Genomic DNA, 14,313 nt, shown 5'->3' with positions numbered 1-14,313 from the left:
CTGAAAAACATAATTTGTCAAGGCCAGGTGTGGTGGCTCACGCCTGTAATCCCAGCATTTTGGGAGGCCGAGGTGGGTGGATTACCTGAGGTTGGGAGTTTGAGACCAGCCTGACCAACATGGAGAAACCCCGTCTACTAAAAATACAAAATTAGCTGGGCGTGATGGTGCATGCCTGTAATCCCAGCTACTCAGGAGACTGAGGCAGGAGAATCGCTTGAACATGGGAGGTGGAGGTTGCAGTGAGCCGAGATAGTGCCATTGCACTACAGCCTGGGCAAGAAGAGCAAAATTCCATCTCAAAAAAACAAAAACAAATGAACAAACAAACAAAACATAATTTGTCAAATCTTCTAAAGAAAAGTGCTTAAACATATAAATGATAATCAGTAAATTTAAATGTTTATTTCCCAGTTGCATTAGCCACTCAACAGTTGTACTAGCCACTTTGTTGCACTGGTCAGTTCAATAGCCATATGTGATTAGTGGCTAGCATATTAGACAGAGCAGATACAGTACATTTTCATCATTGCAGGAACTTCTATTGTACTGAGCTGTACTATGTCTGTAGCCAGAGAGTGGCATGCTTGGATTATGCATCATTTCAAGAGTAGTGTGTTTTTGTCACAATTTTATGCAACTCATTATGCAATATTTAGACATTAAAAATTGTTTATAGCTAGGCAAGGTGGTGCACACCAGCAGTCCCAGCTACTTGGGAGGCAGAGGCAGGAGGATTGTTTAAGCCCAGAGTTCAAGTCTATCCTGGGGATGGAAGGAAGGAAGGAAGAAAGGGAGAGACAGAGGGAGGGAAGAGGAAAAACTTGTTTCTAGTATGAACCAAGCTTAATATCATTTGAGAATAATCAATCATCTATGGTAAGAATAAAATACAAGTAAAGCAATATGTGAGTACAATATACAGGTCTTATTTTACATTTTTCTTTTCTGCATTAAGTGAAAAACAACTCTCAATATACTTACCAATGTAATCTTTTCGAATACTTAATAATTAAACAGATTTAATACAGCTTTTTTTTTTAAAAAGTCTTTAAAATTAAAAATTATAATTTGCCCCAGCTACTCAAGAGGATGAGGCAGGAAAATCACTTGAACCCAGGAGGCCGAGCTTGCAGTGAGCCAAGATCACGCCACTGCACTCCAACCTGGTCGACAGAGTGAGACTCTGTCTCAAAAAAAAAAAAAATTATAATTTGCTCAGAAGTAGAGAGACCAGTATAATAAACCTTCATGAATCTATCACTCAGTTTCAATGATTATCAATTGATTACCAATCTTGTTTCATCTATAACCTCCCTCTTCTCACCACCTACCCTCCACTGGATTGTTTTGAAGCAAATCTAAGACATGATATCATTTAGTCTGTAAATATTTTAGTATGTGTTATGGTCTAAATAGTTGTGCCTCCCCAAAATTCATATGTTGATATCCTAATGCCCAGTGTGATGATATTAGGAAATGAGACCTTTGGGAGGTGATTAGGTCTTGGCTGAGCTCTCATGAATGGGATTATTGCCCTTAAAAAGGGGCTCTAGACAGCTCTCTTGCTTTCTTTCTGCCATGTAATAATATAATGAAAAGTCTGGAACCAGGAAGAGTGCCCTCACCAGAACCCAACCATGCTGGCAGTCTGATTTTTGTATTTTCAGCCTCCAGAACCATGAGAAATAAATATCTGTTGTTTAAACAGGGGTCCCCAAACCCCAGGCTGTGGACTGGTACTGGTCCATGGCCTGGTAGGAACTCAGCCACACAGCTTGAGGTGAGCGGTGGGGAAGCGAGCATTACCGCCTGAGCTCCATTAGATTCTCATAGGAGCAAGAACCCTATTGTGAACTGCGCATGCAAGGGATCTAGGATACACATTCCTTATGAGAATCTAATGCCTGGATGATCTGAGGTGGAACAGTTTCATCCCCAACCATCTCCTCACCCGCCACCGTCTGAAAACACTGTCTTCTACGAAACTGGTCCCTGGTGCCTAAGAGGTTGGAGACTGCTGGTTTAAACCACCTAGTCTATGGTACTTTGTTACACAGCCTAAACTAAGACAGCACGTACCACTAAAATATAAGAACATTTTTAAACGTAATCACAATATCCATTATCATAGCTTGAAAAAAAAGCCTAAACAGTAATTCTTAATATTATCAAATATATAGTCATTAAATGTGACCTTTTTTAAAAACAAAAATACTTAGTTTTTCTGACTTTACCACAAAATATCAAGGTTGGGAAGTACCTGTGATTATGTCATCAATTTAAGGTCACTGATCACTGATCATCTGATGTTAGAAACACTGTAGATCTGGAACTTAAAAGTTGAAGGAAAAAAAAAAAAGAAACACTATAGATCAGTATTCAGGAAATGAAAGCAGTATGTTTTATCTATCATTTGCCAACAAAAACAAAATGCTTCAGAAGCAAACTAAAAAATTATCAGTAGAAACAAAAGTACTTTAAGCTATCCAATTAATCAATTTAGGTAAAATAATCCTAATAATAAAAACAAATCACCCCTTCACACCCACTAGGATAACAACTGAAAAAAAAACCAGAAAAATAACAAGTGTTAATGGGGATTTGGAGAAATTGGAACACTTGTGCATTGTTGGTGGGAATGTAAAATGGTACAGCCATTGTGGAAAATAGTATGGCCATTTCTCAAAAACTAATATGGTAATAGAATTACCATATAATCTAGCAATTTATTAATAACTTCTGGGTATATAAAACCCCCAAAAGTGAACATAGGGTCTAGAAGAGATATTTGTGCACCCATGTTCATAGTAGCATTATTCAAAATAGCTAAAACATGAAAGAAAACTAAGTATCTTTTATGGATGAATGAATAAGCAAAATGTGGCATATACTTAGCACATTATTACTCAGAAGGAAATTCTGTCACATGCTACAAGATGGATGTATATTGAGGACATGATAATAAGTGAAATAATTCAATCGCAGACAAATGATTCCATCTATATGAAGTACTTAGAGTAGTCAAAATCATAGAGACAGAAAGTAGAAGGGTTGTTGCCAGGGGCTGTAGGGTTGGGAAAATGGAGGGTTATTATTTAATGGGTAGAGTTTCTGTTTTGCAAGATGAAAAGAGTTCTGGAGATGGATGGTGATGACAGTTGTACAATAATATGAATGTAGCTAATACCACTGAACTGTACACTTAAAAACAGTTAAGATGGTAAATTTTATGTTATGTGTATTACCACAGTAAAAAAAATTGGAGGGAAAAAAATAATACTATCCTATTTGCAAGAGAAGACAAATCTTGTGCATAAAGGGAGATACAAGATAGATTAATAAATATTTTGCACATGTGCTTGCAAATCCAACATACATACACCATACACAAGTGATCCCTGTATACCTTGAAGAAAGATAATATTATTTACATCATTTTTGCTTCAATATTGTATAATTTCTAGTTAATATGGAGATAATTATTAATAATAAAAATGATTGTGAAAACATGAAAGGTTGATGATAAATGTCTGCACAGGTGGGAGGAAATATACTGTTTTACTCTGTTGAAATATCCTACTCCCAGGCCAGAAGTAAGAGCTGGACAATGGATTGTGAAACATTTGACCTATTTAGCACAGAGGCAAATAGACAAGGCATGCTATCATTTGAATTGAGGTTACTAGCTGGAGTTACTAGATGCATTAGAAAATTTTGTAGCCCAGTAACCAAACCAGCATGATACTGATACCAAAACAGATATATAGACCAATGGAACAGAACAGAGGCCTCAAAAATAACACTACACATCTATGACGATCTGATCTTTGACAAACCTTACAAAAACAAGCAATGGGAAAAGGATTCCCTATTTAATAAATGGTGCTGGGAAAACTGGCTAGCCATATGCAGAAAACTGAAACTGGACCCCTTCCTTACACCTTATACAAAAATTAACTCAAGATTGATTAAAGGCTTCAATGTAAAACCTAAAACCATAAAAACCCTAGAAAAAAACCTAGACAATACCGTTCAGGACATAGACATGGGCAAAGGCTTCATGACTAAAATACCAAAAGCAATTGCAACAAAAGCCAAAATTGACAAATCAGATCTAATTAAAGAGTTTCTGCACAGCAAAAGAAACTATCATCAGAGTGAACAGGCAACCTACAGAATGGGAGAAAAATTTTGCAATCTACCCCTTTGACAAAGGTCTAATATCCAGAATCTATAAGGAACTTAAACAAATTTACAAGAATAAAAACAACCCCATCAAAAAGTGGATGAAGGATATGAACGGACACTTCTCAAAAGATGACGTTTATGTGGCCAACAAACATATGAAAAAAGCTGATCATCACTGGTCATTAGAGAAATGCAAATCAAAACCACAATGAGATACCATCTCACACCAGTTAGAATGGTGATTATTAAAGTCAGGAAACAACAGATGCTGGAGAGGATGTGGAGAAATAGGAACGCTTTTACACTGTTCGTGGGAGTGTAAATTAGTTCAACCATTGTGGAAGACAGTGTGGCGATTTCTCAAGGATCTAGAACCAGGAATACCATTTGACTCAGCCATCCCATTACTGGGTATATACCCAAAGGATTGTAAACCATTCTACTATAAAGACACATGCACACATATGTTTATTGCAGCACTATTCACAATAGCAAAGACTTGGGACCAATCCAAATGTCCATCAATGATAGACTGGATAAAGAAAATGTGGTACATATATACCATGGAATACTAAGCAGCCATTAAAAAGAATGAGCTCACGTCCTTTGCAGGGACATGGATGAAGCTGGATTTCAGCAAACTAACAAAGGAACAGAAAAACAAACACCACATGTTCTCACTCATAAGTGGGAGTTGAACAATGAGAACACATGGACACAGAGAGGGGAAGATCACACACCAGGGCCTGACGCGGGGTGGGGGGCAAGGGGAGGGAGAGCATTAGGACAAATACCTAATGCATGTGGGACTTAAAACCTAGATGATGGGTTGATGGATGCAGCAAACCACCATGCCACATGTATACCTATGTAACAGACCTGCATGTTTTGCACATGTATCCCAGAACTTAAAGTAAAATTTAAGGCCAGGCATGGTGGCTCACACCTGTAATCCCAGCACTTTGGGAGGCCAAGGTGGGTGGATCACAAGGTCAGGAGTTCAAGTCTAGCCTGGCCAAGATGGTGAAACCCCGTCTTTACTAAAAATACAAAAATTAGCTGGGCCTGGTGGTGGGCACCTGTAATCTCAGCTACTCAGGAGGCTGAGCCAGAGAATTGCTTGAACCCGGGAGGCCAAGGTTGCAGTGAGCCGAGATCGTGCCTCTGCACTCCAGCCTGGGCGACAGAGCGGGACTCCCTGTCAAAAGAAAAAAAAAAAAAAGGAAAATTTGGTAGCCATTGTAGGACTTTATACGGAAGAGGAAGATAAAAGAAATGTGAGAGAGCCAAGGGTAAAAAACAAAACAAGAAACAGGTAAATACACTCCCAGTTGGTTTTAATGAGGTGTATATATAAACCTGAGTTACTTTTTTTTTTTTTTTTGAGACAGGGCCTCACTCTGTCGCCCAGGCTGGAGTGCAGTGGTGCGATCTTGGCTCACTGCAGCCTATGCCTCTCGGGTTCAAGCGATTCTCCTGCCTCAGTCTCCCGAGTAACTGGGATTACAGGCGTCCACCGCTGTGCCTGGATAATCTTTGTTTTTTTAGTAGAAACAGGGTTTCACCATGTTGGCCAAACTGATCTCGAACTCCTGACCTCAGAAGATCTGCCTGCCTCAGCTTCCCAAAGTGCTGGGATTACAGGTGTGAGCCACTGCGCCCAGCCCTGAGTTACATTTTGTATTTTAATTTTAAGTGCCAGCATTTGTAAAATTGATTATAAGAACTTTGAAATCCTGTCCACTTCTAAATCTATATCCTAAGTTTCAGTTGCCTTTAGAAATTTTAATTTACATTCTAACACTTCTTCCCTCGGAAATAACTTGTTGGATTTAAATATATACATATGTGTGTGTGTGTATATATATATATATATATTTTTTTTTTTTTTTGAGACAGAGTCTGGCTCTGTTGCCAGGCTGGAGTGCAGTGGCGCAATCTCGGCTCACTGCAACCTCCGCCTCCTGAGATGAAGCGATTCTCCTGCCTCAGCCTCCTGAGTAGCTGGGACTACAGACATGCACCACCATGCCCAGCTAATTTTTGTATTTTTAGTAGAGACGGGGTTTCACCATGTTTGCCAGGATGGTCTCGATCTCTTGATCTCGTGATCCACCCACCTCGGCCTCCCAAAGTACTGGGATTACAGGTGTGAGCCACGCCCGGCCTTAAATATTTTTTAATTTAATCATTCAGTGGTTCATCTGGGCATTCTTTCTTTTAACAAGCAGCTACAAAAGTCTATTAAATATTATGACCTTGTGGTATACAGTGAGGGCCACGAAAATGAATCAGATACCTTGTCTGTTCTCAAGGAGCTCACTGTTGGTAGTAAAGGCAGACAGGCATATGAGTAATTTCTGTGTCTTAGAGGGTAAGGAGGACTGGGGTTAAGAGGCGGACTAAAGGTTTTCCAAGTAGAAGCAGCTTTGATGTTGTACAAGTAAAACCTGAGAAACAAGAAGGTGCAGTGCCTGGAGAAATTTCAGGTGATTAAGTATTCTTGGGGGGTGGGGAGTGTTGAATGATTGGGGTGCACAGTTAGGAGTGGTGACATAAATAGGAGCTCTGCTAGGCATGCCAAGGAATTTGGATTTTATCCTGAAGGCAAAGAGAAATCCTTTAAGGACTCAAATTAGGAATGTGACAAGATGTATGAATTTATGACGTTCAAATTGAGGATCAGTTGGAAGTGTGTTGCAGGAGAGTAGAGGCACGTAAGGCATGGTAGAGCAGTTGAAAGAGAGCTACAGTATCCCTAGCAGGAGTCGTGCTTGCCTGAGCCAGAGCAGAGCCAGTGGGCACTCAAAGGCAGAGACAGAGCCCAAAGGGACTGAGGAGGTAGAACTGGCTAAGCATAGGAGGGTCCTTCCCTGGGATTTAGTAGGTCTGGAGAGGGACCTTGAACGAATAGTTTAAATAAATTTCCCAGGTAATGCTGATGATTAGTCAGGTTTGGGACCCGCCAGTGCAGACTGCTTCTCAAAGAGCTTGAGTGTCCAAGAAAGAGTGACAGAAAGCCAAGAGGGGCCTTTGGTTAAACATCAAAGAGCCTGGATTGTTCATGTGCCAAAGAAAAAGAAGCAGCAGGGAGCGAGAAGTTGGAGATGAAGCTACACCCCTGAGTAGCTGAGTTTCTGGAATCCATGCAAGGGAAAGATTTTCTTTCTTTCTTTCTTTTTCTTTTTTTAGATGGAGTTTGGCTCTTGTCGCCCAGGCGGAGTGAAATGGCGTGATCTCGGTTCACTGCAACTTCTGCCTCCTGGGTTCAAGCATTCTCCTGCCTCAGCCTCCTGAGTAGCTGGGATTACAGGTGCCCACCACCATGACTGGCTAATTTTTTGTATTTTTAGTAGAGATGGGGTTTCACCATGTTGGTCAGGCTGGTCTTGAACTCCTGACCTCAGGTGATCCACCCGCCTCAGCCTCCCAAAGTGCTGGGATTACAGGCGTGAGCCACTGCACCTGGTCCAGGGGAAAAATTTTCAACAGGAAGAAGACCTCAGATCTGAGACAAGAAGAAATGGCTCAGGGATAGGAAAACAGGCACAAACATTTGAGGAGAGAGGGTTAGGGAACAGGCTGAGGGAATTCTACCTAAGCTCTCCCTGCTTCCCCTTTTCCCTTTTCTGAGAAAGCTAAGATGTTTGAAAAAACTATAAAGGTCATGGAGAAGATGAGAGGGGACTCATAAAAGAGAAAGAAAAGTGCTATTGCTAAGCCAGCAGAGTGGCACATGTGTATAGTCCCAGCTACTCTGGAGTCTGAGGCAGGAAGGATCTCTTGAGGCCAAGAGCTTGAGTCCAGCTGGAGCAACATAGCAAGATCCCTGTCTCTTACGAAAAAAAAAAAAAAAAAAAAAGGTGAGGTAATGTCCTGTTGAGGTAAGGAACTTTATATTAGTCCTGGTACCAGTGGGCACAATTGTGTGATTTTCTTGATGTAAGTTCACCCATTTCAGCAAATAAAAATTCAGTTCACCAGCTAAATTTGAATTTCAGATAAACAATGAATAATTTTTTTAGTATAAGTATGTCCTATGCAATATTGCAGATATAAACTAAAAAAAATTCCTTAGTTATTTGAAATTCAAATTTAACTGGGCATGCTGTATTTTATCTGGCAACTTTATAGGGGAACTTGAAAAATCAGATGTGAGGATTATGACTTAATACTTAAAGTTGGAATTTATTATGCAAATCATCTTCATTTATTAATGTTTATTTATTTGCAAGCATGATTCACTGCTAGTAGCAGACAGGGCCATGAGCACATACTCATAACATGGCAACAAACACAAGCGGGACTGATTAGATCATGAAAGCTGAGCTGCATCTCTCCTCCTACTTCTGTCTCATTTCCTGAGACATTCACATTCACCTCTGACCCCAGAAATCAGCATTTTCTATCCCAATCTGCCTTGACCATGCTGGGGTCCTTCAAGCCCATATCTCTGTGTTTATCATTAAGCTTTAATTCTCATGAGAATTATAATATTTCTCTCCAAAAAAACCTCACCTTCATGACTTAAATTATTTTTTATGTAAAATGTAAGACTTTGCAAAGGAAAAGTTACATTTTTCATATTTTATTCTATATCACATTTTAGTTCTTAGAACATTCTCATGGGAAAAGTATGTTAATTATCAGATCTTTTTTTCTAGGCTAATTATTAGTGATGTAATTTTTAAATGATTGAATCAAGGAAAGAGTTGATCCTTATATACAGGCTGGCTTCATTCCTTATATATATTGTACCAACTTGGAGATATCCTATGATCCATCAACGTACAGAATGACAAAATACATATATATGTCTGTACATATTTGTGTACTAAATGCAAAACATAAATGACTGGCAACCTGTTTTACTTTCAGAACTCAAAAATCTTAGTTTCATACCTTGAAGTTAATTACTCTCATACAAACAAACTTTAAGGAAACCTGCATTCTACTGGCTTTGGCATACCTTTCACAGGGGAAAAATTGAAGATAACTTAATTTTGGAGCCATGCTTTGATCAATTAAACCATCATTGTGATGGCAATGTTAGAGTCCTAATTTACAGTTATGAAAGAGACAAGCTGTCAAACCAATATTGATTCTCTTCTTCTTACCAGGTAGAAGATATGATCAGCTAAACTACTTTTCACAGCCTCCATGGCAGCTGAACATGAAACTTCTAGAAAGGCTTCTTAAGAGAAGCATAGCCAGATTGCATGAACTCTTTTTTACTTTTGTCCCTTTCCCTTGCTTCTTACCTGGAACTCAGACATGGTGGCTGGAGCTCCGGCAACCACCTTGGACCATAAGAACACCTTAAAGATAGAAGCATGCTACAAATTGCACAGTAGGAATGTAAGAAGAGGCTGGGTCTCTGATAAGTATGGTACCACCACCCTATGGGGTACAGATCCATTAACCCTCAAATTTCTTTTACTTGAGACAAAAACAGTTAAAGATCATGTTATTTTTGTTGTTTGTTACTAGCTACCAATGTAAGTTCCAACAGAGGTACAGCTGTTAATGGTGAATTTTAAAAAGATGAGTATTGCTTGGCTTAGTAATAACAGTAAAGCTTATTGAGTATTTACTGTGTGCCAACCTCTGACATACTTTCTAAAGGTTGTCTCATTTAATCATCACAATAACTCCATAAAGTAGATACTGTATTTAGTTCATCTTTCATATGAGAAAACTGAGCTTAGGAGTAACTTGCTCAAGGCTATAGCACTAGGAGGTGGTGGTGTTGAACTCAAACCCAGACAAGTTTCCATAAGAGCCCTGGCTCTTAACTTCTCAGAGTTGGAGAGAATAACGTTTTCAATGACAGAAAGCAAAGCACATTTTACAATGTTTAATAGATCAGCTATTCGTTTGTACATCATTGGGTATTTTTAATGAGCCTTACTTGTTAATAGAAGCTGATTATGTAGAAATGAATACGACACGTGTCCCATCTTTGTAGCTCCTGGTTTACGGGAGAGAATGTTTAGGAAATATTTGTTGTATCACTAACATCTACCTCAGCACCATAGGAAAGGTAAAAAAAAAAAAATCTACTGAATATCCTTAAAATTCTACTTTAATAATCTTAAGTAAATTATGAGATAGGGAAAGTTTTTCTTCAGGGCCCTCACAACCCTCATCTGTCCTATCCCCACCTTTAGTTATAGGCAGGGCTATTGCATACAGTTTTGCAAGATTATGCAATGCTGGATTCTGGGGAGAGCTGTTCACATCCATTGTCTTCACTGAATTTTGGTATTTATCACCGTGATGTTCTGGCTGAAGGCAGTAAAATGTCTTGAGAAAGCATGTTTTTGTTTTTGTTTTTGTTTTTGTTTTCCTAATTTGCACAAGGACACCCTTTGGTCTAGTGGCAAGTCTGGTTATGTGCTTGTGCTTCCCACTTCAGGCACTCTGGCTTGTGATCTTCCACTGGAAGCACCCCAACATCCCTAACCCCAATCCTATTCCAACCTTAACCCAACAAGCTCTGTTTCAGAGAGCTTACAATGTGTTGGAATTAACTCTCTCATCTGACAAGTCAATGAAGTCCATAAACTCAATTACAGTAAAAATAGAAATTAGTCTGCATTCTTGGTTTTCTCAGAGGTAGAAGGAATAACATTTTTAGTGACAGAAAGCAAAGAGGATTTTACAATGTTTAATAGATCAGTCATTCATTTGTGAAACTGTCATTGAGCGTTTATTATGAACCTTGCTCATTAATAGGAGCTGATTATGTAGAAATGAATAAGACATATCCCATCTTTGGGAGTTTTAGCTATGCCAGTATTCAGTGTTGACATTTTTATGATTGGTAAATGTTGACCCTTCAGAGCCAAGTTCTTTCATATAAAACATTGTTTTTCCTAGTGTTAACAATTGCCACATTTTGTCATTTCTTAGCATTAATAAATGCCTCATTTCTTGATTTCTCATCAAAAATTTTTATACATGCTCCATCGCATCTCTCAAATACTTATCAATATTTTCCAAGTGCTCAGATATATCAGATAATCTGTCAATTCTATTTTTTCCTGGAGGCTCTTCCCAGTCCTCCTGCTCCAATCTTGAGTTATTGATTTCTGGTTTGTTACACAGCAGTCATGTAGGACACCCTTTCGCTATTATGTGAGACTGTCCTTTGCCTCCTGCCTGCATTGGATCTCTTCCTTCTTGTGGACCCTGGAGTCCTCTGTCATGTATACTCCTTATTCTGTTGGTATATATTCTCCAGTTGTTTCCTACAAAAGTTATATGTTTGAATTATATGTCTTTGAATGTCTTTATTGACCATTGTCATACTTGACCATTAATTTGTCTAGGAGAAAATAATTGTCTCACAAACATTTGAAGTATGGCTTCATTTTCCTCTAGCATCCTCTAGGATGGCAAATTGCTGCTAGCAAGTCTGATGCCATGTGGATTTCTATTCCCTTGCATATGGACTAATTTTAAAGTCATTTTCAAGATTTGTTCATCTTTGATGTTCTGAAATTTCATGACAGTATGCCTTGGTGTGGGTCTTTTTAAATTTACTCTGCTCGTATCAGTGGCCTTTCAATCTGTAGGCTCATTGCCTCAGTTCCAAGAATTTTTTTCTCTTTTTCTGGACTCCTCTTACTTCAGATGTTCTTACAGTTTGATCATTAGAATCTGTTGTTTTCTCTACTAATGTCTTTTTGTTTTTTTTTCTTCTGTTTCTCTGGGAGATTTGATTAACTTTTTCTTTAATCTCTTCTATGAAAGGTTTTCTTTTATATATTATACTTGTAATTTCTAAGCGCTCTTCTTTGTTATTTTTCATTTTATCCTGTGTTTGTCTTTGTTTTTTATGGATGCAATATTTTGTGGAAGGAAAGGTATATAACAGGATATGGTATTTGGGGATCAGGTTAGGAAAAGATGGTTGGCAGCCTTCTTTAGAGAAATCTGAGGACTTATTACACTAAAACACTTTCTATGAAAATACCAGGAATAACATAGAATCAGACTTCTTACTTCCCAAAGTGGCTTCAGGACTGTGCTTGTTTAATGCTATGGAATAATGATATGTTTTTCATTTAGATATAAGACAAATCTGTAAATTAGGTTACAACAGGTATTAGATACTCTAATGGACTGGATAATGATTTCTAACCAAATAAGATTATTTTCCTAGTATTGGGCTCTCACCAATACCAAACGATCCAGTTAGATTTCAGTTTGTCTTCCAATTTTCTGGCTGCAGGATTCCTTAAGTTCAGAAATAATTCAGACAGCTTTGCAGGGGAGAGAAAAATGGCTCCCCTCCATCCTTGTAGGTTCTTTGGCTGGGCTACAAATTAAATTGACATGAGACAGATTAACTGAAGAAAAACCATTTTAGTTATGTGCATATGCATGGGAGTCCCGGAAAACATGAGACTCGAAGAAAGGCCAGATGATTGAAATTTATATAGCATCCTGGGGCTTCTTGTGGGAGGACGCACCAAGTTATGGAAGGGTGATGGGGGAAAATGTATGGTAAATGAAGTTTGTCTTGCTATGCAGATAAGTCTCTCAAGTAATAAAAGTTGTCTGGAGCAGCCCTCTTCCTGATACAAATACTTTTGATAACTTAGATTTGTTTTATAGATGTAAATTTCTCTTACACAAGGGGAACTTTTCAGAGCTACTCCTGTGTCTGTAGATTCTCAGAATAACCAGCTCAAAATATGCCAAAGAAGCATATTTTGGCATGGCATATTCTTGTCTCCTCCAGTCATATTTTGGGATGGTATGTCTGAGTCCCAACAATGTCATAGAGATTATAGATATTTGCTCAGTTTTCTCAGTTTCAAGAGACACATAAATGCACAATAATAATTGAGATTCACAAACTTTATCACCCGGAATGATTTTCCTCAATTTCTTGTTTATGACTCTCATAACTGGGTAAATTTTACACTCTATAGTTTGCTTAGGTTTTTTGTTTTGTTTTGTTCTGTTTTCAGATCTGTCTTAAAAGAACAGCCAGGTAGGCAAAACTCTTTGTACCTTATCTGGCCGTCAAGTTGAACTCGATTAGTATCTCTCTCTTTCTCTTCCCATAAATGATCTAAATGTATTAATTTCCCTTTATGAAGCTCTACACCAGCTTGAGCTGGGACAAACATCACAGACTCATGCTTCATTCCAGCTAATGGACCAAAGTTTCTATACAGGTGGAATTGCATTAACATGAAGATTAGTGGCAACTGGTGTGTTTTTTAGGAAGAAAAAGGGAGAGACAGTCCAACCTTTTCCTTTGAAGACGATGGAGGCTGTCATGTGCTGATAGTGTAGATGCAGATCTCAGGTCTGTCTTTCGAAGTGGCTGAGCCATTTCCTCTCTTGCTGAAGAGAGTCTCTGCCCTGAGTCACCGCCCTGTGGTTGCTAGGGGCTTGTTAGCTGCGTGGTAAACCTCTCCACCGCCACCTCCCACACACTGAGTTCTGGGGAATTGCCCCAATTTTCAGCTCTGCTGAGGGTGGTTTGTGACTCATCTTCTTTTCTCTTTAGTGACCTTTTAAAGGTCATTTCTCTTGTAGGGCTTTTTTTAATTTATTTGAACACAAGCAACAATGGTCTAAAACCAATACATTCATTTTGCATACCATTTATGTAAAATTGGCTTTCTATTCTGCTTCAGATAAAATATTTACTTTCCATTAGGGAAAAAAAAGTGCAGGATGATCTTATTTCCTATGGGACAGTCAAGATTATATTTCCCAAAAATGTTATCAGTAAGTGTCCAAAACAAGGTAAAGAGCCACAATCCTAGGAATCTTATTTAGAACCTGTTTATTCCTAGCTTTACATACAATACCTTCCCTGGAATGAATAGGATTGCCAGTGCAAGCAAAGTTGAAGCATCCAATCTTTGCAATATTTTGCAATAGTAAATAATTTTTTTTAATCTTTTTAAAAAATTTGTATAAATTTAAGGGGTACAAGTGCAGTTTCATTACACGGATATATTGCATAGTGGTAAAGTCTGGGCTTTTAGTGTAATGGTCACCTGAGTAATATATATTGTGTCCACCAAGTAATTTCTCAACCATCACTTCTCTCCCACCTTCCCACCCTTCCAGGTCTCCAAGATCTGTTAC

At 38.6% G+C, this 14,313-nt stretch overlaps 1 long non-coding RNA gene across 5 annotated transcripts in view; it reads left to right on the top strand.

Annotated features, from left to right (window-relative positions):
- Window positions 1-14,313, top strand: part of LOC109029428 (uncharacterized) — a 57,875-nt gene that overhangs the window by 15,202 nt on the left and 28,360 nt on the right. The gene's annotated exons all lie outside the window — the stretch shown is intronic.

Source organism: Gorilla gorilla, chromosome 14 (genome assembly GCF_029281585.2).
Source record: "Gorilla gorilla gorilla isolate KB3781 chromosome 14, NHGRI_mGorGor1-v2.1_pri, whole genome shotgun sequence".
NCBI lineage: Eukaryota > Metazoa > Chordata > Mammalia > Primates > Hominidae > Gorilla > Gorilla gorilla.
Note: the sequence above shows the minus strand (reverse complement) of the source record. Positions and strands in the feature narration are given on the sequence as shown.